The sequence below is a fragment of the Aquarana catesbeiana genome, linkage group LG05 (genome assembly GCF_042186555.1).
Source record: "Aquarana catesbeiana isolate 2022-GZ linkage group LG05, ASM4218655v1, whole genome shotgun sequence".
NCBI lineage: Eukaryota > Metazoa > Chordata > Amphibia > Anura > Ranidae > Aquarana > Aquarana catesbeiana.
Window position 1 is genome coordinate 338,165,555 of NC_133328.1, and position 27,102 is coordinate 338,192,656.

Here is a 27,102-nt window from a genome sequence, read left to right on the forward strand (position 1 = left end):
CCTCAGGAATACTGAAAAAGGAAAAAATATGTGGGTCCGAGATGGATTCTTAATGGCTGATCCAAAATAATGATAAAATATATGTAAAATAGTGTATACACAACATACAGAAGGATATCTCAAAACTGATTATATTTTATGAATCATTAATGAAGGCATTAATGTCCAATTCCATGTTCATACCCCATGGGTGAAGGGACTGTAGTTCGTGTATCCAGAACGTTTCAAGGCGAGAAACGCCTCTGGTCATGGCACCACCCCTCCAGGGTGGAGTATATTTATCAATTACCAAAAATAGTGAACCTATAGGACTGCTGTTATGGAATTCTTTATAGTTTCTAGATACACTATGTTTCGAGTCTCTACTTTTAATGAGACTGATGTGTTCACCCACTCTTATAGTAAAGGTTCTAGTTGTTTGGCCGACGTATTGTTTGCCACAGGGGCAAACAATTAGATATACTACATATCTAGAATTACATGTACAGAAGGGTTTGATTGTGTAACTCCTTCCTGTGACAGTAGATGTAAATTCTGTCAATTTGCGCCCTGTTAGTGCGTTATGTTGGCAAACAACACACTTCATACAGGGGAAAAAACCTGTCCAATCATGGAAAAAAGAAGGACGCACTGTGGGGCTGACAACATTGGGTGCTACATGGCCCTGTAAGGATTGTGCTCCTCTAAAGATAATTTTGGCCTGTTCGGGTAGCATCTTCCCTAAAATGTTGTCTTGTCTGAGGACCCCCCAATGTTTCTTCATGATGTTCTTAATTTGCTTATGCTGTATTGAGTATGTAGTTAGCATGGCCCATTTGTATGTGACGTCTGGTTCTCTCTCAGGTTTAGTTGCAAGAAGGGAATTCCTATCTGTATTAATAGCTCTGAAGTTCAGCATCTAGGCCTGCATTGTCATACCCTTATCCAGGAATCTTTGTTTCAAGACACCTGCTTGGGAAATGAATGTGTCTGTATCCGTGCAATTCCTACAAAGTCTCAAAAATTGACTGCGAGGGACTGCATTGAGCCAAGATCTATGATGGCAACTGTCCCTAGGGATAAAACTATTTTGATCAGTTGATTTGAAATAAGTATTAAATTTAAATTGTCTATTAACAATTTTGATTTCTAAATCCAGAAAGTGGATCTCGGTTTCACTAGCTTCATACATAAGAGAGATACCTCTGTCATTAGAGTTGAGGCATTCAAAAAATTCTTTCAATGTTTCAAAGGTCCAGCTCCATAGGAGGAGGATGTCGTCTATGTACCTTGCCCACAGCACCAAAGAGGTGGTATGATGGGCATAGATGACATCCTCCTCCCATTTGGCCATAAAGAGATTCGCAAGACTGGGAGCGAATTTCGCTCCCATGGCTACACCACGCTGCTGGAGATAGTAACGTTGGTTGAACCAAAAATAATTGTGTTTAGTTGCGAATTCCAGGAGCTCTATCAAATATTCACCTTGGAAGGATGCCAGGGACTGTTTGTGATCTAAGAAGTGTTTAACCGCCTCTATCCCTCTCTCATGTGGCATACATGTATACAATGATGCTACATCCGCCGTAGCTATGATGTAGCCATCTTGTAATTCAATACTTTCTAAAAGTTTAATTGTAGAGCTGGTATCGTTAAAAAAAGAGGGTGTTTTCTTGACCATAGGTTGCAAATAAAAATCTATGTATTTACCTATTCGTGAGGTGATGGAATTAATGCCACTCACGATAGGTCTGCCTGGAGGGCATACAGGATTTTTGTGGATTTTTGGCAAGTAATAGATGGTGGGAATTCTGGGTGCAGTGGGTATCAAAAATGCTTTTTCTTTCTTGTTTAAAATTTTTAAATCGTAGCCTTTGGTTATAAGTTTCTGAAGTTGTTTTTTATATGTGTTGGTAGGATTATTAGGAAGTTCGGTGTAGGTGTCTAGTTCACTCAGATTCAGGTACATCTCTTCCTCATATTGGCTTTTGTCTAGAACCACTATGCCACCCCCTTTGTCCGCCGAGCGGACAACTATATTATTTCGCCAACACAGAGATTGTAGTCCTTCTTTCAGCACTGGGGGATGTCGAATATACAGTGGGACAAAAAAGTATTTAGTCAGCCACAATTGTGCAAGTTCTCCCACTTAAAAAGATGAGAGGGGCCTGTAATTGTCATCATAGGTATACCTCAACTATGAGACAAAATGTGGAAACAAATCCAGACAATCATATTGTCTGATTTTTTTAAAGAATTTATTTGCAAATTATGGTGGAAAATAAGTATTTGGTCACCTACAAACAAGTAAGATTTCTGGCTCTCACAGACCTGTATCTTCTTCTTTAAGAGGCTCCTTCTTCCTCCACTCATTACCTGTATTAATGGCACCTGTTTGAACTTGTTATCAGTATAAAAGACACCTGTCCACAACCTCAAACAGCCACACTCCAAACTCCACTATGGTGAAGACCAAAGAACTGTCGAAGGACACCAGAAACAAAATTGTAGACCTGCACCATGCTGGGAAGACTGAATCTGCAATAGGCAAGCAGCTTGGTGTGAAGAAATCAACTGTGGGAGCAATAATTAGAAAATTTAAGACATACAAGACCACTGATAATCTCCCTCAATCTGGGGCTCCACTCAAGATCTCACCCTGTGGGGTCAAAATGATCACAAGAACGATGAGCAAAAATCCCAGAACCACACGGGGGGACCTAGTGAATGACCTGCAGAGAGCTGGGGCCAACGTAACAGAGCCTACCATCAGTAACACACTACGCCGCCAGGGACTGAGATCCTGCAGTGCCAGACGTGTCCCCCTGCTTAAACCAGTACTTGTCTGGGCCTGTCTGAGGTTTGCTAGATAGCATTTGGATGATCCAGAAGAGGATTGGGAGAATGTCATATGATCAGATGAAACCAAATTAGAACTGTTTGGTAGAAACACAACTCGTCGTGTTTGGAGGAGAGAGAATGCTGAGTTGCAACCAAAGAACACCATACCTACTGTGAAGCATGGGGGTGGTAACATCATGCTTTGGGGCTGTTTCTCTGCAAAGAGAACAGGACAACTGATCCGTGTACATGAAAGAATGAATGGGGCCATGTATCGTGAGATTTTGAGTGCAAACCTCCTCCCATCAGCAAGGGCATTGAAGATGAAACATGGCTGGGTCTTTCAGCATGACAATGATCCCAAACACACCGCCCGGGGAATGAAGGAGTGGCTTCGTAAGAAGCATTTCAAGGTCCTGGAGTGGCCTAACCAGTCTCCAGATCTCAACCCCATAGAAAACCTTTGGAGGGAGTCGAAAGTCTGTGTTGCCCAGCGACAGTCCCAAAACATCACTGCTCTAGAGGAGATCTGCCTGGAGGAATGGGCCAACATACCAGCAACAGTGTGTGAGAACCTTGCGAAGACTTACAGAAAATGTTTGACCTCTGTCATTGCCAACAAAGGATATATAACAAAGTATTGATATGAACTTTTGATATTGACCAAATACTTATTTTCCACCATAATTTGCAAATAAATTCTTTCAAAAATCAGACAATGTGATTGTCTGGATTTGTTTCCACATTTTGTCTCTCATAGTTGAGGTATACCTATGATGACAATTATAGGCCTCTCTCCTCTTTTTAAGTGGGAGAACTTGCACAATTGGTGTCTGACTAAATACTTTTTTGCCCCACTGTATTTCTCTGGTAATTTTGCAAGATCCCCTAAAACGAGATCCCTAAAAATTTTGACTGCAGGAGCAATAGGGACGGGGGGGGGCAAAGAGGGAAGGATTAGACAATCCCGAGTGTACAGTCCCTGAAGTTGCTGCAGGGTAATCCGTCCTCATTGGATTGGTAATCAGATATCTTTGAATATTGATCTTACGTATATACTTGTGAATATCAATGAAAGTATGAAATGTATTTAATTTACTTGGTGGGGCATATTTGAGGCCCTTGTCCAACACTGATATTTCCGCTCGAGAGAGTGTCTGAGTACTCAAATTAAACACACCTTGCCCCACTAAACTCTTTTTCTCTTTTCTCCTCTGTAATCTCCTACCCCCTCAACACCCTCTCTTGGGTCTGGACCTCGTTTTTTGGCGTGACGATCCTCGTGAAAACCCTTATTTTCATAGGTGTTAGGGTTATGAGCATATGGAGATTCACCATAGTTATCTCTCCTGTTACTGGAGCTGTATGTGTCTCTAAGAGGTGAATATCTATTGTAGGTAATGGGGAGGGAGGATACCAATAGTATGAACTCTCTCCATAATAGGGGTCATGGCGTTTACCTTGTCTTACTGGTGAAAGGTGGTAGGGCTGATTATCATAGTCACGGTAAGAACGTGTATTCGAGTATTGGGTATTGCCTTTAAAGTTACCCCTATTACCACGGTTCCCCCTATAGTTCCCTCTACCTCTTGCAGGACGTCCAGGGGTCTGTGGACTAAAATGTCGTATTCTAGATTGTGAGGTGTGTGATTCGTCATTATGTTTCTCTATGCTCCTTGATGTCTGACCCCCAGTGGGGATGGATTGAGGAACCCGAGTTGTTGGAATTGTCGGGACACTTGGTGGTATAGTTACCTCCGTGCTGCTAGACGTGACCTCCATAGAATTATGCTATGTGGCCCCTTTTTCTATTCCTTATGGGTTATTCTTCTGAGACGAGCCACCATTTAGAAGAGTCCCTTTAGAGTTTTGGATGTGATTTGGATTCCACCGCCATCTGGTCTAAAGATCCTCCTTTATTGCCTGTTGGTAATACAAGCCTTGTTGACTCATTGAGCATACGTTCGTATGAGTCCAACCCTTTCGGTAAGCCTGCACTGCTTCTGTGTGGAGGGTCCATCACATTCACGTTCCTTTATACTAGCTACTCACGTGGTGAACAGAATCACTTTATCCAAAATATTGGATTATGAACTTTTTTTCACACTCAGCAGATATTTGAAGACCATCAGGGATTTCAATACAGACTGTTGTATAACGTTAGAGATATATGTACACCTTTTTTTCTCTCTTTCTGTTTTTGATGTATACAATGTTGCAACTATTTGTTTATCTGATTTAATTAGCGCTACACTTTATATGCACTTATTATTCAAAGGCAGGAAGGGATGACGCAATTGTAGAAACCAAAAAAAAAACATCCAATTAGGTAGTTGGTATTTGCCTATGTGCATTGAAGTCTAACAGGTTAACATTGACTATAATATGTTTCAGGGTAGCAATGCCCCAACTAGCCCAGAGATGTGGATCTGGTAAATGAGGAAGGTTTGAAATGAGGAAGGTTTGGGTCTCCCATAGAGGAGTGTGGGGCACAATATCATGCCCTGGCTTGATGCCATGCCAGTAACATGGTACACATTAAGGGTGCAACAGCAGAGTGTGAACGAGGGCCTCTAAAACCAAGGTTGCTAAGAGTAGCATATGATCCCAGAATGGCTGCCTCTAATTTCACTGCGGGGTTGTTTGCAGGCTAGAAGAACCACCAGCATACAGTCACCAAAACTGCCACCCAGTAGTACAGGAAGAAGGTAGGGAATGCTAAGCCATACTGGGAAAGGCGAACCTGTAAGGTGGTGAGAGCCAATCAAGAGGCCTTCCCTACCCACACGAAGGAGAGGATAGCACTAACAGCAACCAAACTTAGGAACAGACTTCCAGCCCCACACCTTGCAAAATTGACCAAAAGTGATAACAAACCCGTAGCTCATAGTAAACAAAAATTCAAGACACCACTACTGTATAACTATTTACTTTCATTTGGCTTTCATGAAAAATCTAATAATTATTTATAAAAGAAAAGAGAAAAAAATACCTGACTCTTATGCAGCTAGCATTTAACAAACATATTTTATTACAAAAATAGAAAATTGTAAAGACACAAAACATAGGTTAAAACAATGGTATACCTATTAAAACCCACATAACTCTCAAAATTATCTCCAAAAGATTTATAAATACATCCTATAATATAAATGGAAACATCAACAAACTTGAATCAGATATACAGAATAATATATGAATGTACTATCACATGACAGTTGTGGTGGTACTTTCTCAAAATGGCAACAGATTATTTTTCAGGTAAATTATAATGATAACGTATGACCCAACTTGCATTTGGAGAGGGCTTAGTAAAGACTTTATATATTGCTAGAAATATAACACATCAGGTAGTTGAAACCATCACAATAGAGTGACATAGACAATCTGTAGAAACTGTTATCCAAAGAACTTGAATACTGCAAACATGGAGAAAGGCTCAAGGTGGATTTAAGGTTGAATACGTATTTTATTATTATGTGCAAGAAGGAAGTCACAAAGACAGACATGGCTCAAGGTGGATTTAAGGTTGAATATATATTCTATTATTATTATTATTATTATTATTATTTGCAAGAATAAGGTAAAAAAAAGTATAGTACACAAATATCCAGGAACATCATAAACATGTATGAAAGAACTGTAATAATTCTTCAAATACAACCTCAGGTAACAGGTAACTCCACCTTCATCCAAACAATTTTTGAGTAAAGTGGTGAGATGAGGAACAGAGCTGATGTAATATTAGCTAACATCAAATTCAGGCTGTTGCATGGATGTAGTTGGTAGGGTCGTAGAAAAGTAGTGAAGGTTGAAAAGTACTCGGAAGAATATTTTCACCCAAGAGTCACAGGGAATCTTTATTTCTGTGATGTGTGAAATCTGCGTTTCAAGGCTTCCAAAAAAGAATATGTAATCCAAGTGGTCTCAAGGTGGATTTAACCTGTGGTCTGTCAAAGAGAGAAATGTCCACATACCGTATGTACTTTAACAGGGACTGCCAAGACAGCATATAAATAGTTGGTTCAGCATCATCCAGTCTCCAGGTGGGTTTAACCTGATTTTAGTGGAACACCAATGCTTGCCTATAGATTTCTACAGGAACCACTGAGACGTTTTATGCCTGGTTTAGATGTGTGGTTTAAATGCATGGCTCATATAGTTAACATATCATCACACAGTCTCCAGGTGGATTTAACCACTTGCTTATTGGGCACTTATACCCCCTTCCTGCCCAGGCCAGTTTTCAGCTTTCAGTGCTGTTGCACTATCAATGAAAATTGCATGGTCATGCTACACTGTACCAATATTCAATTATTATCATTGTTTCAAACAAATAGAGCTTTCTTTTGGGGGTATTTCATCACTACTGGGTTTTTTTTATTTTTTGCCGAACAAACAAAAAAAGACCAACAATTTTGAAAAAAAAAAGTTTTCATAGTTTGTTATAAAATTTTGCAAACAGGTAATTTTTCTCCTTCATTGATGTGCGCTGATGAGGCTGCACTGATGGGCACTAATAGGCTGCACTGATGGGCACTGATAGGCTGCACTGATAGTTACTGATAGGCACTGATAAGGTGGCACTGATGGGCACTGGTATGTGGCACTGATGGGCACTAAAAAGTGGCACTGATGGGCACTGATGAAGAAGCACTGGTGGGAACTGATCAAGAGGCACTGATGAGGCTGCACTGATAGGTGGCACTGATGGTCACTGATAGGTGACACTGATAGGTGACACTGATGGGCAGCACTGATAGGTGGCACTGATGATGAGGCACTGATTGGCAGCACTGATGGGCACTGCTAGGTCGCACTGGTGAGCACTGGTAGGGGGCACTGCTTAGCAGTACTGATAGGCACTAGAAGATGGCACTGGTGGGCACTGGTAAGTGGCACTGGTGGGCACTGCTTAGCAGCAGTGGCTTTCACTGTGTGGGACCGATGTCCTGTGTACACAAGCCAGTAATCGGCTTATTTTTTTCTCCTCATGCTATCATGCTAACCGACTTCTGTTTACATAATGTGATCAGCTGTCATTAGCTGACAGTTGATCACATAGTAAAGGGCAAGAATCAACCCTTTACTCTGATCTGTGGTCAGCCGAGTCCCAAGGACTCGGTTATCACAGAGTGCACCGCCAGGATGCCACAGGGGGTGCGCAGGCAGCATAAGCAAGAGAGGTCATCCATGTACGCCCTCCTGGCAATTAAAGTCCATGCTGTAGCCGTCTTTTGGCTATAGCGTGGGCATAAAGTGGGTAAATTGACTTTGGCAGTGCATGGATGTATGGACACTGGCACCTCTTAAGAGAAAATACCTCTGTCAGTAAGCTAATTTTGAGAAATCCACAACTGGTATACAGGAGGGCTCGCATATAAAGCGACCTGGTACACATTGATATTTCTTGGAAACCCTACCCTATGCCATTGCGCCATGTACGTGGTGGCACTGTGGCACATGTGCAGTGATGAAAAACATGTGTGTGGCCTGTGGGGGGGGCACGTGATGGCGGCTTTTCTAAGCTCAAACAATGCACATGGTGGCAGACTATACTCTCATCAGCTTCTGAAGCAGCCAGCTGAGACCACCAAAACCAGTCAGGCATATGCCTTTGTCTGCCTCTTCGCTATGACCCAAATTATGCCTTATGAGATGGAAATACCCTGCAATGGATGTCTCATTTACTGGCCATAGGAGATGAGCAGATGATAGGATTTGATAAGCATACCAATATCTATCTTGGATGTGGGACTTTTGATTCTTTCATATCATAAACTTTATGGATTACAGTTTTCATCCTTGTATCTGTGATTGGAGGTTTTAGACAGTTTTTGTTCAACCATTGTTGCTACCTTTACAGTTTGAGGGAGAAATTCAAGGCATGGAGGACAGCACAGCAGTTTACATCTGACCTTCTGGTCACAATTGCAACAACACTGCACACTCAGAACCTCAAATAGTGAACCTTCTCTAGACCACTGCACCATTCCAATTTTGTTTAGATACATCTCATCATCATCCATTTGCATCATTTTCCACAATTTAGTATGAACTGTGTGAAACTTTAAATTGATCATATCCAAGAACTGCGGCTTTGGTGCCGGGACATCCAGTCAAGGGACAATATTGAACTTTTCCTTTGCAGGACCACTTGTCCTGTAGGACTGGACCCTGTACGGATCCCCATTCACTGGCAGCATTAGCCAGGTGGCAGGGCTCGACAAAATTATCGACTCTTGCGGTCATAGATATGTATAGGAGGTGGGCAATTGGCTTTTTAATTGTACAAGTGTTCACTGTGTGATATGGTACTGTACCAGTTTTTAGTTTTCTTTGCTTGACATTAATAAACAATTCTCTAGTGGCTACAGTGAGTTGAATTAACAATTTATTCTTGCTATGAGATGGTTGAGCTAAATCAGGTTTTTTATTCTCAGCTGTTGTGTCATGTTTCTCACCAATAGCTCCCATCTCATTCACATTTTGCCTTGAGCATTACTCAAAGAGATATTTTGCAATACTACTGTAGCGCACTACCCTCGTAGGAGCTGCTGGGTAGTTCATTCTTTTCTGTAGTGTGACCCATTGCCCTCTTTCCTGCATGAATCATACAGGAAAACATTAACTTTATTCTTTTCTCTTGATGCATGGCAGAAAAGAGTTGCCTCTACATCTTTGGTTCCTTTTGACAGTTACTTTCTGTAAAGCACTTTGCATCTTTTCTCCCTCCTGTTTACTGCTACTTCCCAACCGTACAGCATTTCCAAATTATGTCCAAAGAACGATACTCTGAATAAAGTTCTTAGACTGACTGTTTGGATTTCTCCAGGGTGATAACTCTTTAAGACTCCAAGGTCAGCACCTTAACACCCTCAGTCTTTGGAATTACTGTTTCCCTGGGTTTACACTCATGTGTACTCCTGAACAACCGTCCATGCTTGCCATAGAGGGTCCTCTCCCAGTCCTTCTTCTGTTAGTAATAGCAGCCTCCTCCTGTCAGTAGTAACAGCTTTCTCCTGATGTCTCCTCCATTTCTCCTCTCCACAGGGCACGTTCCCCTTCCCAAAGTGAAGAGCTCCTGAGAAGAACCAGCTTCTACATACTGTCTTCTTCTCTCACACTTTCCCATCCAGAGAGCCCTTTGAGCATGTGACCCACAGTTTATATAGGCCTGAAAACCCCTGCCCATTCAAATTAATGATTGGTTCAGGGTGACCTACACAACTAACCGCATCCTGTTTCCAATTTACCTTCCCTCCATCACCTCTCACTGGATGAACAAGACATCAGTCTCAATAGAATACAGGTGGTCACACCCCCAATTCTACTCTGTCACTTCTCCCAACCAAAACAAACCCAACCAGGCTTAAACCAACAGGGTAATGCACTGGAATTGTTGCCTAACACTAACCCTTACTAACTAGTTAGTACACACCTAAGTAGGTGGACGCTACACTACTATGGACCATATCTTGAGGGCCATTAAACTTTAGTGTGTGGTTTCATATAGAATTACGTAAGCCTACAGCTAAGGGCTTTAAATTAATCTTTTATGGTGCATTTGTATACCCCCACAAGAAGAAGGGCAGGCCATTTCTTGTATAATTTTCCATAAAAAAAATAGTGAATAGTTTTCTAAGTAGCACCTTGGTTTTGTGTATAGTTAAAAAGAGAGGGGTTTATGTGCCATATGAAATTATTTCTAGGGTCTTGTCCCGGGTAGATTGTTTAAGGCAAATTTAAAACATTAAGTAAGTAAATATAGGTCTACCTGTGAAAAAAAATAAGATTCTCTATTCTATGTCAATTGCAAGGATTTTATCAAACTTTGTAGCAGATTCCAACCTTTTGTTATTCTTAAGAAAACCTGTTTGTTTGTCTGTGTCCAGGTACTAAGTAAATGTGAATCAGAGTGACTTTATAATTATCAGTCAGATGTGAATGGTGATAGGAGTCACTTTGCATGGAATAAGAAAGATTGGCATACAAGGGTGGACTATTGCATATGAACTTTTAATCACTGGTCCGGAAGAACATTAATCATTGTATTGAAAGAAGATTGATGACGTTTGTTTGATTTATGTTTTATGTTGATACTGTTGCTCATAGATATTGTAATGACTTAATATCACAGAGGTTTTGAGGAATACATGTGTTTTTTTTTTGTAAATAGCACAGATAAAGTTACTGCACAAGGCTTGCATTTATTTTTGTATTTTGAATAAGTAGAGGTAGGTGCAACAATTTTTTATTATTTCATTATTTAGAAGTTGTTGGAACATGATATATTTGTTTGCAGCCACCTTGACACCATATAGTGTACATTATAAACTGACAGATTGGGTATTGGAATTGTTAATAACCAGGGAGCGGGGGATAACACACACACTCAAATTGCATATCATGAACATAACATGTAAAGCCATACTCTTCCTTAAACTTAACAAACAGTGAAGAATTATATCAAGCATTGTTAAGGAAGAAAATCAGATATTCCTAAGCTAAAATTGGGTCATTAGTCACAGTTACCATAAAGCCAGCCTGCTACAATTATCGCCAATCTGTCCAACAGACATCAAGAGAAGGTTTGTAGGCCATACTTCAAAAGAGGAACATTGATGCTGCCAAATAATCATTAAAGCATATTCAAGTACGAAAAACGTTGGTTTCTTTAAGTTCTTTGAATTCATCTTGCCCATGGTAATCAGAAAGCTTGTGTAGTATTGAGCTCTGACACAGCTCCTTGCAGCAGCTTGTATGTTATAAGTAGAAACACTATTACTGATGAAGGCAAAGTAAACAGTAGTTCATTGGACTGGTGGGTGTGGAGCATAGACACCTATAAACACCTATAAACTGAGTACTATAGTGGTGGCTCTATTTGGAAGAAGTGTACTCCTTGGATGAAATAAAGAGAAATTTTATTCATCCTCACCTGGTTGCTGTCTGTATGTACTTGGAAACACCTACAAACTGAGCCTGTTGTCTACAAATATGTCCAATATATAATTCAATTTAAGGCATAAATACAAAATCATCAACATTGCTTTAAGTTAAAAAGTATATAATGTTGGTTAAAGTAAAAGTGCACTGCATCGGAGCACCAGAAATGCTATTCAAACCATGTTTAATATAAGCAAACTCACCCATCCATCCATATCTCCATACTTTATTTTTCTAAAAAAATCACTTTGAAAAATGTCCCTTAGCATTTCAGGCTGTGGTCATCTTGAGTAAGGGCAGGTTATTCATGTAGCATTTACTTCATGGAATCCATCTGTCCTTAGCTCAGGCATGGAGGCAGGAGGGTGTGCTTAGCTGGGAAAAACCCTTCTTCCCTTCTTAAGACTCCTGGGATGTGTAACATAATTTGCCTAGGCATGGAAACTAGGAAGTAACTGAAGAAATGTAAAAAAAAAAAATTAAAACAAGTAAATATGATATACTTTCCTATCTACAAGGGTTCTTAAAAAAGTTTCCGCACTGCAGAACCCTTGTATTAACTAATGTTAGCAACATAATGATTAAAAAACATCAATATTGATTAAGAGAGTGAAGTAGACGGCTAGTGTGTGGTATACATCGGAATGCCACAAGAGCAGTCTAAATTGTCACAATACTAGGCTACAAAAGTCAAACTATGAATGAAAACACAGTAAACAGTGAACATGAAACAGTCTCATCCATCCATCCAATAGTATATCCAGCTTATAGTGAAGATCTAAATGTTGCAGGTCCTGCAAATGCTGGATGCTGGGAAGGAAGACTTTGATCTGTTAGGGATGTGGACAGAGACTGGTGATATACAGTGTCTTGAAAAAGTATTAATACCCCTTGAAATTTTCTACATTTTATCATGTTACAACCAAAAACATATTTTATTGGGATTTTATGTGATAGACCAACACAAAGTGGCACATAATTGTGAAGTGGAAGAAAAATGATCAATGGTTGTCAAAAGTTTTTACAAATAAATATCTGAAAAGAAAATACTTTGTAGAATCATCTTTCGCTGCAATTACAGCTGCAAGTCATTTTGGGTATGTCTCTACCAGCTTTGCACATCTAGAGAGTAAAATGTTTGCCCATTCTTCTTTGCAAAATAGCTCAAGATCTGTCAGAATGGATGGAGAGCATTTGTGAACAGCAATTTTCAAGTCTTTCCACAGATTTTCAATGGGATTTAGGTCTGGACTTTGACTGGGCCATTCTAACACATGAATATGCTATGATCTAAACCATTCCATTGTAGCTCTGGCTGTATGTTTAGGGTCATTGTCCTGCTGGAAAGTGAACCTCCGCCCCAGTCTCAAATCTTTTGAAGACTCTAATGCCGCGTACACACGGCCGGACTTCCCGACAGAAAAAGTTGGATGAGAGCTTTTGGTCGGACATTCCGACCGTGTGTATGCCCCATCTGAGTTTTTCTGTCGGCATTTCAGATGGACTCAGATATAGAACATGTTCTAAATCTTTCCGTCGGAAATGCTGACAGAGTTTAGCCCGTTAGCAAGTCCGCTTGTGTGTACGCGGCGTAACAGGTTTTCTTCTAAAATTGCCCTGTATTTGGCTCCATCCATCTTCCCATCAACTCTGATCAGCTTCCCTGTCTCTGCTGAAGAAAAGCATCCCCACAACATCATGCTGCCACCACCATGTTTCACTGTGGGGATGTTGTGTTCAGGGTGATGTGCAGTGTTATTTTTCCACCACACATAGCATTTTGCTTTTAGGCCAAAAAGTTCAATTTTGGTCTCATCTGACCAGAGCACCTTCTTCCACATGTTTGCAGTGTCCCCCATATGGCTTCTCGCAAACTGCAAATGGAACTTATTATGGCTTTCTTTCAACAATGGCTTTCTTCTTGCCACTTTTCCATAAAGGCCAGATTTATAATGTGCACATCTAATAGTTGTCATGTGGACAGATTCTCCCACCCGAGCTGTGGATCTCTGCAGCTCCCCCAGGGTTACCATGGGCCTCTTGGCAGCTTCTCTGATTAATGCTCTCCTTGCCTAGCCTGTCAGTTTAGGTGGACGGCCATGTCTTGGTGGGTTTGCAGCTTTGCCATAATCTTTCAGTTTTTGAATGATGGATTGAACAGTGCTCCGTGAGATGTTCAAAGCTTGGGATAGTTTTTTATACCCTAACCCTGCTTTAAACTTCTCCACAGCTTTATCCCTGACTTGTCTGGTGTGTTCCTTGACCTTTATGATGCTGTTTGTTCACTAAGGTTCTCTAACAAACCTCTGAGGGCTTCAAAGAACAGCTGTATTTATACTGAGATTAAATTACGCATTGGACTCTATTTACTAATTAGGTGACTTTTGATGGCAATTGTTTCCACTAGATTGTAGTTATTGGAGCTAGAGTAAAGGGGCTGAATACAAATGTACACCACACTTTTCAGATATTTATTTGTAAAACAATTTAAAAACAATTTATCATTTTCATTCCACTTCACAATTATGTACCCCTTTGTGTTGGTCTATCACATAAATCCCCAAATACAATACATTAATGTTTTTGGTTGTAACATAACAAAATGTGAAAAATTTCAAGGGGTATGAATGCTTTTTCAAGGCACTGTAGTTCCTCATTTGAGGGAAGGTTTATAAGGGATAGCACTTGGCACAGGACAGTTACTGCTGTCTTTTCTTGAACATTAAACTTGCTGTACCAGTCAGGAAGTGAAATCTCTTCGAAGATTTGAAGGTTAGCACAAAAGATAGAAAGATCTGCCACCATGTGAAAGTTATAGTTTTATTTTTCCATAAATGTGGCACATAAGCAGAAAGGTAAACAACATTTAGAAGTTATGCCCTTCTCTATTAGGTGAATTAGTAGGAGTCTTAATGCTTGACTGTGTTGCAGCTTAATAGGGGAGAGATCTTGAGAAAGCAGGATTGCAATTCCCTTGAATGTGACTAGCTCATTTTCTCTTTCTCCATGCTTAGGATATCATCTTTTAATGGAAAACCCAGAAGGCAACAAATCATGCCCCTAGGTGGACCTTTTGGGGGACCCCCGGGATGAAGGACTGCATGCAGTCTAGAAAAAATCCACTGGTAATTCTTCCCAGAAAGTTAGCTACATATACATTGAGTAGCATATTTAAGTTTATCCTGTGTGAGGCATTCTTGAAGGCTTTACAGCCTGACATTATGCCTCCTGCCTTGATTATCTAGTTCAGGGGTCTCAAACTGGCAGCCCTCCAGCTGTTGCAAAACTACAAGTCCCATCATGCCTCTGCCTGTGGGAATCATGCTTGTAACTGTCAGACTTGTAATGCCTCATGGGTCTTGTAGTTTCGTAACAGCTGGAGGGCCGCCAGTTTGAGATTATCTGATCTAGATTCTGCAGATGAGGGTTAATCATTCATTATCAGGGCGGAGCTGTGAAGGTCTTTGGATTACCAGAACTCTCTTTTTGCTGGTCTTGATGACATTGTCTATTCTAGTCAATATTGCTTGGATACCTGATCAGATCATAGACAACACAGATTTGATATTGGATGCTTTCAACACTTTAATATGTATTTTTAAGCTCAAGATGTTGCCATGTATTTATGGGATACTTTTATTTGTAACAGTTATGCATAAACCATGCATAAAGTCAGCATGAAGTTAGTTTTGATACTAAAAGCCTAAATCTTTGGAGAATTATATACTAAAAGCTAAATATTTTAATTAATAATACTCATCCTAATTTTGACATTTCTGAGAGGGTTGATAACATTTCAAATCCTTGAAAACATCCCACTAAATAAAATAAAAACATGTTGTTATACCTTTGTCTCCATTTTCTCATTTGTTTCTCCTTGCATTTATTTAGTTCACCTTGAAATAATATTTCATACATAATGTTTAGTGTAAGCACACTGTAGCAGAATCTCAATCATTATGGTGCCTTGCATGTGCATTATGGCATCTATCAGCACATACCAAAGTGACATAAATAATTCATAGTACATATTATGGTATGGTTATGTGCTTTTTGTCAGCAGAATAAATAACCCCATTGATACCTGTATGTACATTAACTCTGAATTCTACACAAACAAAACCACTTTCTGAAGAATAATTTTTTAAGTGTATTTATTCTATAAGATACAAAGAAATAAATAATTGCATCCTGGCAGCTGTCATCCTTGAAAAATGATCAATGGCCCTTTGTAAAATCACCATTTCAACAAAAGGGCAGGCAAACTATTTTTTGCTATATATATAAAACGAGTGCAGCGCTAAACCATAACTAAAAACGTGTAGATAACAAAAATGAATCTGTGACTAATATAGCAACTATCAATAATGTGAATCAACACAAAAACATCTGAAGTAAGTATAAATGTCTAGAATGTAATGTGCTAAACTCTGCAACCAAAGTTCATAAATAAAGATGGAAGAAGTCTTCTCAGGCAGTGGGGGTGCTTAAACACAGGATATTGACTGGAAACTGGACTGCAAGGAACCACAGGCAACACGTCATGGACATCTACAGTTGGATACTCTTACCGGATAATGTGGGACATATCTGCCATATAGCAGTACGTCTGTCAGAGCCTGTGGAGGTAGCCTCCCGTGAAATCCACCCAGATGTTGTCCCTTCGGTTCCGATCTCAGGTAGGCAGGGTTGTCACTTGGGTCACGGTCTCTGATAGCCAGGATCATCACAGGTGAGGATTGTCCGTTCACTTGCACGTTCTCCAGTTCCAAGCAGGTTAAAAAGGTCTGAGGCAATCAAGCATAGATGAGATCATGGAGAGAAAAAGAAAAAGGGGCTCCACATGGCGCAGGTCAAAAAGTAAAAGGATTTTATTGGATAAAAAGCCTTACAGAGTAAAAAAGTGATCACTAGATAAAATGGTGGCAACGTGGGAAGCAAACGCCCTACGCGTTTCGACTAAAAAGCCTTCAACTGGGGCTGATCAATGGGACTGATCAATGGCCCTTTGTAAAATCACCATTTCAACAAAAGGGCAGGCAAACTATTTTTTGCTGCATGACATTTCTTTACATAAAGTCAGAGAGAACATAAAGTAAATAGTTAAATTATCCTATTAAAATAACGACTTAAAGTGGTTGTAAACCCTTACGTGTATCCGGTGAAGTGACTGGCTACACAGAGATGAAACAAATCCTCCTACATAGGTTGTACATGTTTATCTGAAGTCTTCTATATGTCCGTTTAAAGTCCAGAGATTATAAAGCTTGTCTGAGCTGTTAGAAAAAGAGGCAACAAGTTGAAATTACACTCCGCAAAGCTCAGTGAAAAGAGCCTTGGGAGCTGATTGGAGGGAAGGGACACATCCCCCTTCACACAGCACACAGGAACAGAGCTGAGACTATCAATCAGCTGGAGATCCCTCCCCTGTCCCATTTTTTTTCTCTAGGTGTCAGGAAAAGATGGCAGAAATTATTGATGCTGATAGCAAAGGAATGAAGCAGCACACAAAAATGACCCTTAATGCTCTTAATTAAGACAAGTACACACTATAGAGGGGTATGCTTTGTTCATATCTCATGTCTGAGGTTTACAACCACTTTAATGAATTGATGCTACATATTTTTGTTTATTTTCATTTTGAAGACTCAACATCATTATTTATAATATTTATTTTTTTATAGAAAACTGGTTACAGAGAAAATCGGATTTTAAAAGTACTAATTCTCGTGGTCATGCCCTAGACACTGAGAAAAACCTAAATATAATCTTTGCTCCATTTGCTACAAACATTTCAAAACACGTAGAAAAGTTAAAAAAACATAGATACAGCCATCAAATTGTAAAGTGTGTCTATAAAATACATACAATTCACTTTACAAACAATCCCTCTGGGTATTAATATATATATATATATATATCTAGATAGATAGATAGATAGATAGATAGATAGATAGATAGATAGATAGATAGATAGATAGATAGATAGATAGATAGATATCTCTCTATATATATAGATATAGATACATAGATATAGATATATATTGTAACAGTGGGACCCTGTGCTACTAAGAAGATTGCTGGTTTATGTCAGATTTTTGGAAAGGCAGGCACACTGATTGCACAGCTGTGTGCCGGGCTATTACTTGTGACCTAACTATGGCTCCACACAACAGACAAGAGGACTCTGCATGGGAGTCAGGTGGACTCCCTTCCTCTTCAGGAGTTAGAGCGGCGGCATGGGGCAGCCAGAACTTGCATGTCTGCAGGAGGCAGATGCAGTCTGTGACAAAGGATCAGGGAGCTGATCGGGAGTAAGCTAGGAGAGAGCTTGACACTAAGGAAATCTTTTGGTCTGAGGAGCAGACCTATGGCCTAGGCTGGTGGCCTGAAGCAGCTGTGTGGCAAGAGAGTAAGCCAGGAGGCTGACGTATTTTGATTGTGCTAGTTACAGTAATGGTGGAACCCCATGCATGGGCTACTGATGTTTTTTGTGAACTTTTCCGTTCTGTTAAATAAAAGTGGGCTACCATGCCCTTAAAAATATATATATATAGTAGTTCACTCTTTCTGACATAAAATTGTCCATAATCCACAGTGTATCACATATTCTTTTACCCAATATATAGTGGGAAGCAAGTGAGGCAATTATTGACTTAACACATTTTGAAGACTAACTTCCTATGTTCTCCAGAGAAAACAGTAGGGAAAGAACAATTTCTGAAATTGAATAAATACAACAAATTTGCATATTGTTAAATATTATTACATATATGCAATAAAAAGTATGTGAATCCCTTGGAATTAACTAGTTTTCTGCAGTAATTTGCCATAAAATGTGATCTAATCCTCATCTAGGTAACATCAATAGCCATACAGTTGTGCTTACGCTGATAACACACAAACAATTCTAATTTCTTGTGTCTTTATTGAACACACTCATTAAACAATCACAGTGCTAGATGACAAATTAAGTGAACCCTTGGAGTTAAAATGAATGTGAATGCAAGTGAAAAAAAAAAATAAATAACAGGTTTATACTTATCTGCTTTGTGCAATGGAATTGCACGCAGTGGGCTTGAATCTCTTCTTCTTAGAACCCCTGTCAGTGTTTCTTGCTCCTCCTCTCTGCTGAGTGTCCCCATATGAAACCTCTTCATATAGTGGCACCCGTGCCAGCTCTGCCCCAGTCCCAATCCCTCATTACTGGCTTTGATTGACAGCAGCTGCAGATGAGCACAGTTCTGGATCAAATATGGGCTCAAGTAAGTGTAAGGGGAGGTGAGGGGAGAATACTAATATTTTTTATATAACAGATGTATAAATAATCACTTCACCAGTCAATCTCTAATACATAAAAGCGGCGCTATACACAGTCATGAACTCTGACCAGAAAAATGTCTCTGATTTAAAACACAAGCTGAAAGCTTTCAGTGAAAGAGCATAGAACATAGAATGGACACAAGATGCGGTCTTCAGCTTGATATCCCTGGTATATGCAGTAGATCTGATACGTGCACCCTTCACCAGATCTTATATCACCACATGTAATAAATCCCCCGCAAGGGGTTCTCACTCACCGGAACCAAAAGGATTATAAGCCTTGGATAATAACCTCCGTTCGATCACTCTCGAGGACCTCCCAAGCAGGTAATCAGGTGATATCTGCAATATCCTCATATGGGGAAAAGAATCCACATTGTCCAGCTCCGTTTGATAATTTATTAAAAATCAAAAACCAAAAGAATATAATAAAACAACGGATCTATATGCGCAGAGCCATTCCTAAAAGATCCCTCTGACTATCAGTAAAATGGAAAGTACACGATACCGCTGGTGAACTTCCAAGGGAGCGGGGTGCTCGCTGGACAGCTGATGTAGGAAAGTCACAGCTGATCAGTCCTCCCTCGCCCTGCTGACAGTAGCTTCGGGCTTAAAGAGCGCTGCATCGTGACGTAGTCTAGGTTGCCGTGGGATCACGCTCTGACTAGTTTCGTCATCACGACTTATTCAAAGAGCATGACTACACGGCACTGTGAACGATATTTATCTTAAAACAAAGGGGTGGAGGATGGTTATTACTCCTCCCACTGTTGTGCAAATTTATTGTAAAAAATGTGTAAGTCTGATTGGTAGATGCTTCCCTGTCTGCAGTGGGATCGTGCATTTGTTCCAACCTCCTTTACATTACAGATCATACACACTAATGTCATCACAATATAAATGTGACCACACGCTACAGCAAAACCGCTAAAATGATCTACCAAATTTATTTAAAACGACTATAAACTGATTCTCTTATCACGTATAAAGGATATGGAAATACCCACCTCTCTTCAATCTGTTTCGAGAATATCTATATATACTTGAAATCCACATATTGAAGGAATTAAAATGGTTGTTAGTTTAACCCATGTAGTATCTGTCTCATATATCATCATTGATCATAGTAGGGAATATTTGAGCTTACCCCAATTTAAGAATCCCAGTAATTTACAGGACATGTTGAAAAGTAATCATTAACTTGGCCAATTATCTCTACAATAAATGAATTCCCATAAAGTGATCAGATGTGTTCATATTGAAATACCCATGTTTAGTTATTGTTTACTTATAAGAAGTGAATTTGCCTCCATTCTTACATATGTGTCTCTATGATAATATAACTGTATCTATAGCGTCAAGATGTCAAAGCACAAGTTCTGAGCGCATATATGCATTGGAGAGGACAAATAGAGGAGCACACAGGCTGGGAAACATCCAATCCATACACAAAAAGAATGGCAGACAGAAATATTCTACCAAAACAAAGGACCATATAGCTGGGCCTCCGAGTCATACATAAACCTCATTAAAGACAAAATAATAATTAATGAAAATACAAAAATCTTTATCAATTCACAAAACTATCATAGTGCATTAAATAAAACCAAACACCTTCCACCACCATAAAAAGGCATAGTTGTCTTACTACTAAATAGTACATCTAGACATAACATGCACATCCAAACAGTCCATTGAATCTGCACTAGTCATTGAATGGATATCACATTGAATCCAATACACCCCAAAGCAGATTAAAGGAGAGCCTGATCTGGATGTACACAGTGGGCTTGAATCTCTTCTTCTTAGAACCTCTGTCAGTGTTGCTTGCTCCTCCTCTCTGCTGAGTGCCCCATATGAAACCTCTTCATATAGTGGCACCTGTGCCAGCTCGCTCCCTAGCCTCACTGTCTCCATCTATAGACACAGACAGCTGGGCTCTGCCCCAGTCCCAATCCCTGATTACTGGCTTTGATTGTCAGCAGCTGCAGATGAGCACAGTTCTGGATCAAATGAGGGCTCAAGTAAGTGTAAGGGGAGGTGAGGGGAGAATACTAATATTTTTTACCTTAACATTTTTTACTATAATGCAAGTAATGCCTATTTACCAATATTTCTCAGCATTCATAAACATACACACATTATCTAAAAGAAGCAGCACTCTCACCATTTAATGTTATTATGTGACCATGCAAGAGGTAGATCATAACCCACAAATTTGCTTTCAATATACTAGAAATCCACATATTGAAGGAATTAAAATGGTTGTTAGTTTAACCCATGTAGTATCTGTCTCATATATCATCATTGATCATAGTAAGGAATATTTGAGCTTACCCCAATTTAAGAATCCCAGTAATTTACAGGACATGTTGAAAAGTAATCATTAATTTGGCCAATTATCTCTACAATAAATGAATTCCCATAAAGTGATCAGATGTGTCCATATTGAAATACCCATGTTTAGTTATTGTTTACTTGTAAGAAGTGAAATTGCCTCCATTCTTACATATGTGTCTCTATGATAATATAACTGTATCTATAGCGTCAAGATGTCAAAGCACAAGTTCTGAGCGCATATATGCATTGGAGAGGACAAATAGAGGAGCACACAGGCTGGGAAACATCCAATCCATACACAAAAAGAATGGCAGACAGAAATATTCTACCAAAACAAAGGACCATATAGCTGGGCCTCCGAGTCATACATAAACCTCATTAAAGACAAAACAATAATTAATGAAAATACAAAAATCTTTATCAATTCACAAAAATATCATAGTGCATTAAATAAAACCAAACACCTTCCACCACCATAAAAAGACATAGTTGTCTTACTACTAAATAGTACATCTAGACATAACATGCAGATCCAAACAGTCCATTGAATCTGCACTAGTCATTGAATGGATATCACATTGAATCCAATACACCCCAAAGCAGATTAAAGGAGAGCCTGATCTGGATGTAAAGATGGGGAGGGATGATATACCTAGCTCAAAGATTTTTTCAAGAGGACAAAAAATCCCACAAAACACTGCTCCCAAATCTCTCCAAAACACCCCCCCAAACCTTTATTTTGTTTTGTTTCATTCCATCTTATTTTGTTTTGTCATTTGTCATTTTGTTTGGTTTCTCCCTTCCATCCCTATGAGCAGCTTTGGTTGACTCTTGTTTGGGGGGGTCTGGGTGTCTCCCTGGCCCGCTTCCTTCTGAATAGTTAGAGCTTATGGGTAGAGGATCATTCTCATGGGCCTTTCTGGCCCGTGAGATGACTTCCGGGAGTGCTAAGTTGTTTGTGCTCCAGTTTGGAGTGCATTCATTCTGCACCGGGATGCTAGGATGTCTGGGGTTTCCTCATTTCCAGTTTGGACATGTTCCATGGTGATGCAATTTCCAGTTCCTGGACTACTTCTGACCCTGACATAATTTCTGGCACTTTGCAGGTTTTGTGAGCATCATGGAGGGAGGCAGGCAGGAGCCCACCCTAATGCCTTGCACACTATTTTTTTGGGTGGTCTACCCAAACCTGCCCAGAGGAAGGGGCAGCCTCTGGGAGTTCCCTGATGATTCACTATTTAAGGACATGGATTACTGGAACCATGTCCTGTGATCTGATGAGACCAAGATAAATATATTTGTTTCAGATGGTGTCAAGCGTGTGTGGTGGCAACCAGGTGAGAAGTACAAAGACAAGTGTGTCTTGCCTATAGTCAAGCATGGTGGTGGGTGTGTCATGGTCTGGGGCTGCATGAGTGCTGCCAACACTGGGGAACCATGAATGCCAACATGTACTGTGATGTACAGAAGCAGAGCATGATCCCCTCCCTTTGGAGACTGGGCCGCAGGGCAGTATTCCAACAGGATAATGACCCCAAACACACCTCCAAGATGACCACTGTCTTGCTAAGGAAGCTGAGGGTAAAGGTGATGGACTAGCCAAGCATGTTTCCAGACCTAAACCCTATTGATCATCTGTGGGGCATCCTCAAACGGAAGGTGGAGGAGCGCAAGGTCTCTAGCATCCACCAGCTCCATGATGTCAACATGGAGGTGTGGAAGAGGACTCCAGTGGCAACCTGTGAAGTTCTAATGAACGCCATGTGCAAAAGGGTTAAGACATTGCCGGAAAATAATGGTGGCCACACAAAATATTGACATGTTGGGCATGGGGGTCCCCCCAAAATGCATACCAGACACTTATCCGAGCATGCAACCTGGGAGGCCGCAGGAAAAGAGGGGAAAAGAGAGTGCCTCCCCGCCTCCTCAACCATACCAGGCCACATGCCCTCAACATGGGGAGGGTGCTTTGGGGACAAGGGCTTCATCACCACAACCCTTGCCCAGTGGTTGTAGGGGTCTGCAGGTGGGGGGCTTATTGGAATCTGGAAGCCCCCTTTAACAAGGCCCCCAGATCCCGCCCCCTCTATGCGAATGGGTATCAGGTACATTGTACCCCTACCCATTCACCAAAAAAGTGTCAAAAAAGTAAAAATGACAGGAGAGTGTTTTTGACTATTGCTTTATTAAAAAAAAAAAAAGTGTCCCGCAATGTCCATCCATCTTCAATCACTGCGCCGATGGATCCGAAAAAAAAAAAAGAAGCTTTCCCCCGATGGGAGGCATCCCGACGACTGTTGTCTTTTCATGGTGACAGCTGTTATATAGGCAAGGGCGGGGCCGCCCGGTGACATAACTGTGTGACCCCTCCCCCTTCTGACATCATGTGATGTCAGAGGGGGCAGGATCACTCTTTTTTTGCATTGATACATGTGCCCTGGGGCAGTACACGGGTCTCCATACACATTTTATGGCAATAACTTGCATATAAGGCTTTAAAATGAACACTTTTGATTTTTCACGTTCATGTCCCATAGACTTTAACGTTGTTGCTTGTTCGCACACATTTTTTGTCTGTTTGCATGTTCTGGTGCAAACCAAACCAGGAGGTGTTCGTCTCATCCTTCGTTATGTCCCAGCCTTGGGTTGCACGTATGTCGTGATAACAGAGGAAGAGTATGATTTATTTATATATTTTTTTCTCATTGTTGTGGACAGGTTTTTCTGTATAAAATGTGTTATCTGTTTTACTTTTGTTTATAGTATTATGTATATTGTTTAGAATTTGGAGTTATTGTTTTTTGCTTGTTTTTCCAACAATTGTCAGTTAAAACATCTGTGAGGTTTCAAAGGTCCTGATGATGCGGTATGTTCCACAAATTGCATAGACCAGAATACACAGCTCAATATACTGGCTGGAGAGGGGAGGGTGGGGGGGGGGGCAGTGCGAATGCAGGTGAGGTGGGAGCTTGGAAAACAAGTGTTTACCAGCCCCCTTCCTCTACTACAATGGACACAGGCAGCGATCACTACCGATTAGTTCTGTCTCCACTGATAACTGAGCATAGTAAACCGAGTTTATGAATAAATAAGGAGAGGCACCTTATTCATTCATGTAATGTGCAGCTTAGGCTGCAGAGAAAGGAACTTTCTTCACTCCCTTTCTCTGTCTCAAAATAGAGATATTGGGGTCTGTTTAGACCTCTGACATCTCAGGTTGTCAGATTTAGAGCAGCAGCTATGCCTGTGCAGCCGTTGTATCCCAATTAAAATAAATGGGACTGACTGCACGGGGATGCACGGTACACCTGTGCATCCCCGTGCAGGTAAATATGGCCCTCCATGGGTGTACACTTTAGTATGCTACATGTAAATTATGCTTTAGTAGCAATTTAGCAGGGATTTTGTAAGTTATGTTCTGTTTATGTGCACTATTAATGATTTTATTGTATTTTTGATGAAAATAGCAATTGGATGAACATTTGCGCAATTATTGCGGGGTCCAAAAAATCAGTTGCACTTTTTTTATTCTACAGGTCACGTGATTTCAGAACATTTATGGGTTGGGGGGTCTTTTCAAATTCTGAAAGCTGTAAATGAAAAATGGTAACCTCTGGATTTTTGGAGTAAAGTGTTTTTATTTACAGTTTTGCGCACCTTCAGTTTTCACTATTTCACAAAAAAAGCACAATTTAACATTTACAAACAGTTGTTATTTATTAACTCAATACAGTTTTAGCTTTTTTATTTAGTAGGAATTTAGCAGGAATTTTCTAAATGTTGCCATGTATGTAGCCACCAATAATGATTTTAGTGTGTTTTAATAAAATTGCAGTTTAATGAACATTTGTGCAACCATTGTGGTGCCTAAAAAAACAGTAGCACATTTCTTTTATTCTGTAGGTCATGTGCTTTCAGAAAATCTATGGTTTGAGAGGTCTGTTACAAATTCTGAAAGCTGTAAGGGAAAAATGGAAACCTCCAACTTTTTAGAGTAAATTGTTTTTATTCACTGTTTTGCGTACCTTGAGTTTTCACCATTTCACAAAAAGGTGCAATTTAAATTGTACAAATATTTTTTATTTATTAACTTAATACAGTTTTAACGTTTATATTTAGTAGGAATTTAGAAGGAATTTCTTGCTTTCAGAAAATGTATAGTTTGGCAGTCTTTTACAAACTCTGAAAGCTCTAAGTGAAAAATGATAATCTCCAGATGTTTAGAGAAATTTGGTTATTTATAGTTTTGCGTGCATTCAATTTTCACCATTTTGCAAAAAGTTGCAATTTAAAATTTACAAATATTTGATATTGATTAACTCAATACATATTAAGCTTTTATATTTAGTAGGAATATAACAGGAATTTTGCTAAATGTGCTGTGTTTGTATTTGCTAATAATGTTTTAGTGTGTTTTTAACAAATATTGTGGGGCCTTAAAAATCAGCAGCACTTTTTTTTTATTCTACTGGTCATATGCTTTCAAAAAATATATGGTTTGGGGGAGTCTTTTACAAACTTTGAAAACTTTAAGGGAAGAATAAACACCTTTGGATATTTAGAGAAATGTGGTTATTTACATTTTTGCATATGTTCAATTTCCACCATTTTGCAAAAAAGAGTAATTTATAATGTACAAATATTTGTTATTTATTACCTTGATACAGTACTGGTTAAACTTTTATATTTTGTAGAAATTTAGCTTTGGTAAAATGTGCTGTGTTTAAATCTGCTAATAATGATTTTAGAGTATTTTTAGAATTTTTAAAATATACTGTTTTGATAAACATTTGCACAAATATTGCAGGGTTTTAAAATAAGTAGCACCTTCCTTTTATTCTACAGGTCATGTGCTTTCAGAAAATATATGGTTTGGATGGTCTTTTCAAACTCTGAAAGTTGGAAGTGAAAAATGAAAACCTATAGATTTTTAGAGAAATTTGGATAAGTACATTTTTGCGTATGTTCAATTTTCACCATTTTGCAAAAAGGATCAATTTAAGATATTTGTTCTTTATTAACTCATTACAGGTTAGCTTTTATATTTAGTATGAATTTAGTAAAATGTGCCGTGTTTTTATCTGCTAATAATGATTTTAGTGTATTTTTAGAAAAAATATTGTTTTGATAAACATTTGCGCAAATATCATTTTGCCCTAAAAATCTGTAGCACGTTATTTTTATTCTACTGGTCATATGCTTTCAAAACATATATGGTTTGGGGGTCTTTTACATGCTCTAAAAGCTGTATGGGAAAAATAAAAAAGCAATGGAAAAATTGCAAAAAATGGTCCGGCCAGCTAAGTTTAAATGTGGAGCGCAGGGCCAGGCAGCGAAAAGGGTAAAATCAATGTGTAATAAAGTACAATTGAAATTTTACTGTGAGTTATATATTCATTACAAGAACAAGAAAATTACCCTCATTTTTTTTATACTGTTTTTGGCTCTCCAAAAAAAGGTATTGTCACATTGTGTCTGGGATTCAAACCTGAGACCTGGGGTTCTTTGGACGGTTTCATAAAGCCTGAGCCACCATTGGATGAGCCACTGCTGACAAAGTCTGTACAGGATGTAATGTGCATACAGGGGGGGAGGAGCTACATTGCAGATGTCACCCTCTGTCCATCTATGAAGTTTGCTTGTGGTTATTATACCGGTGTACAAGCCGTT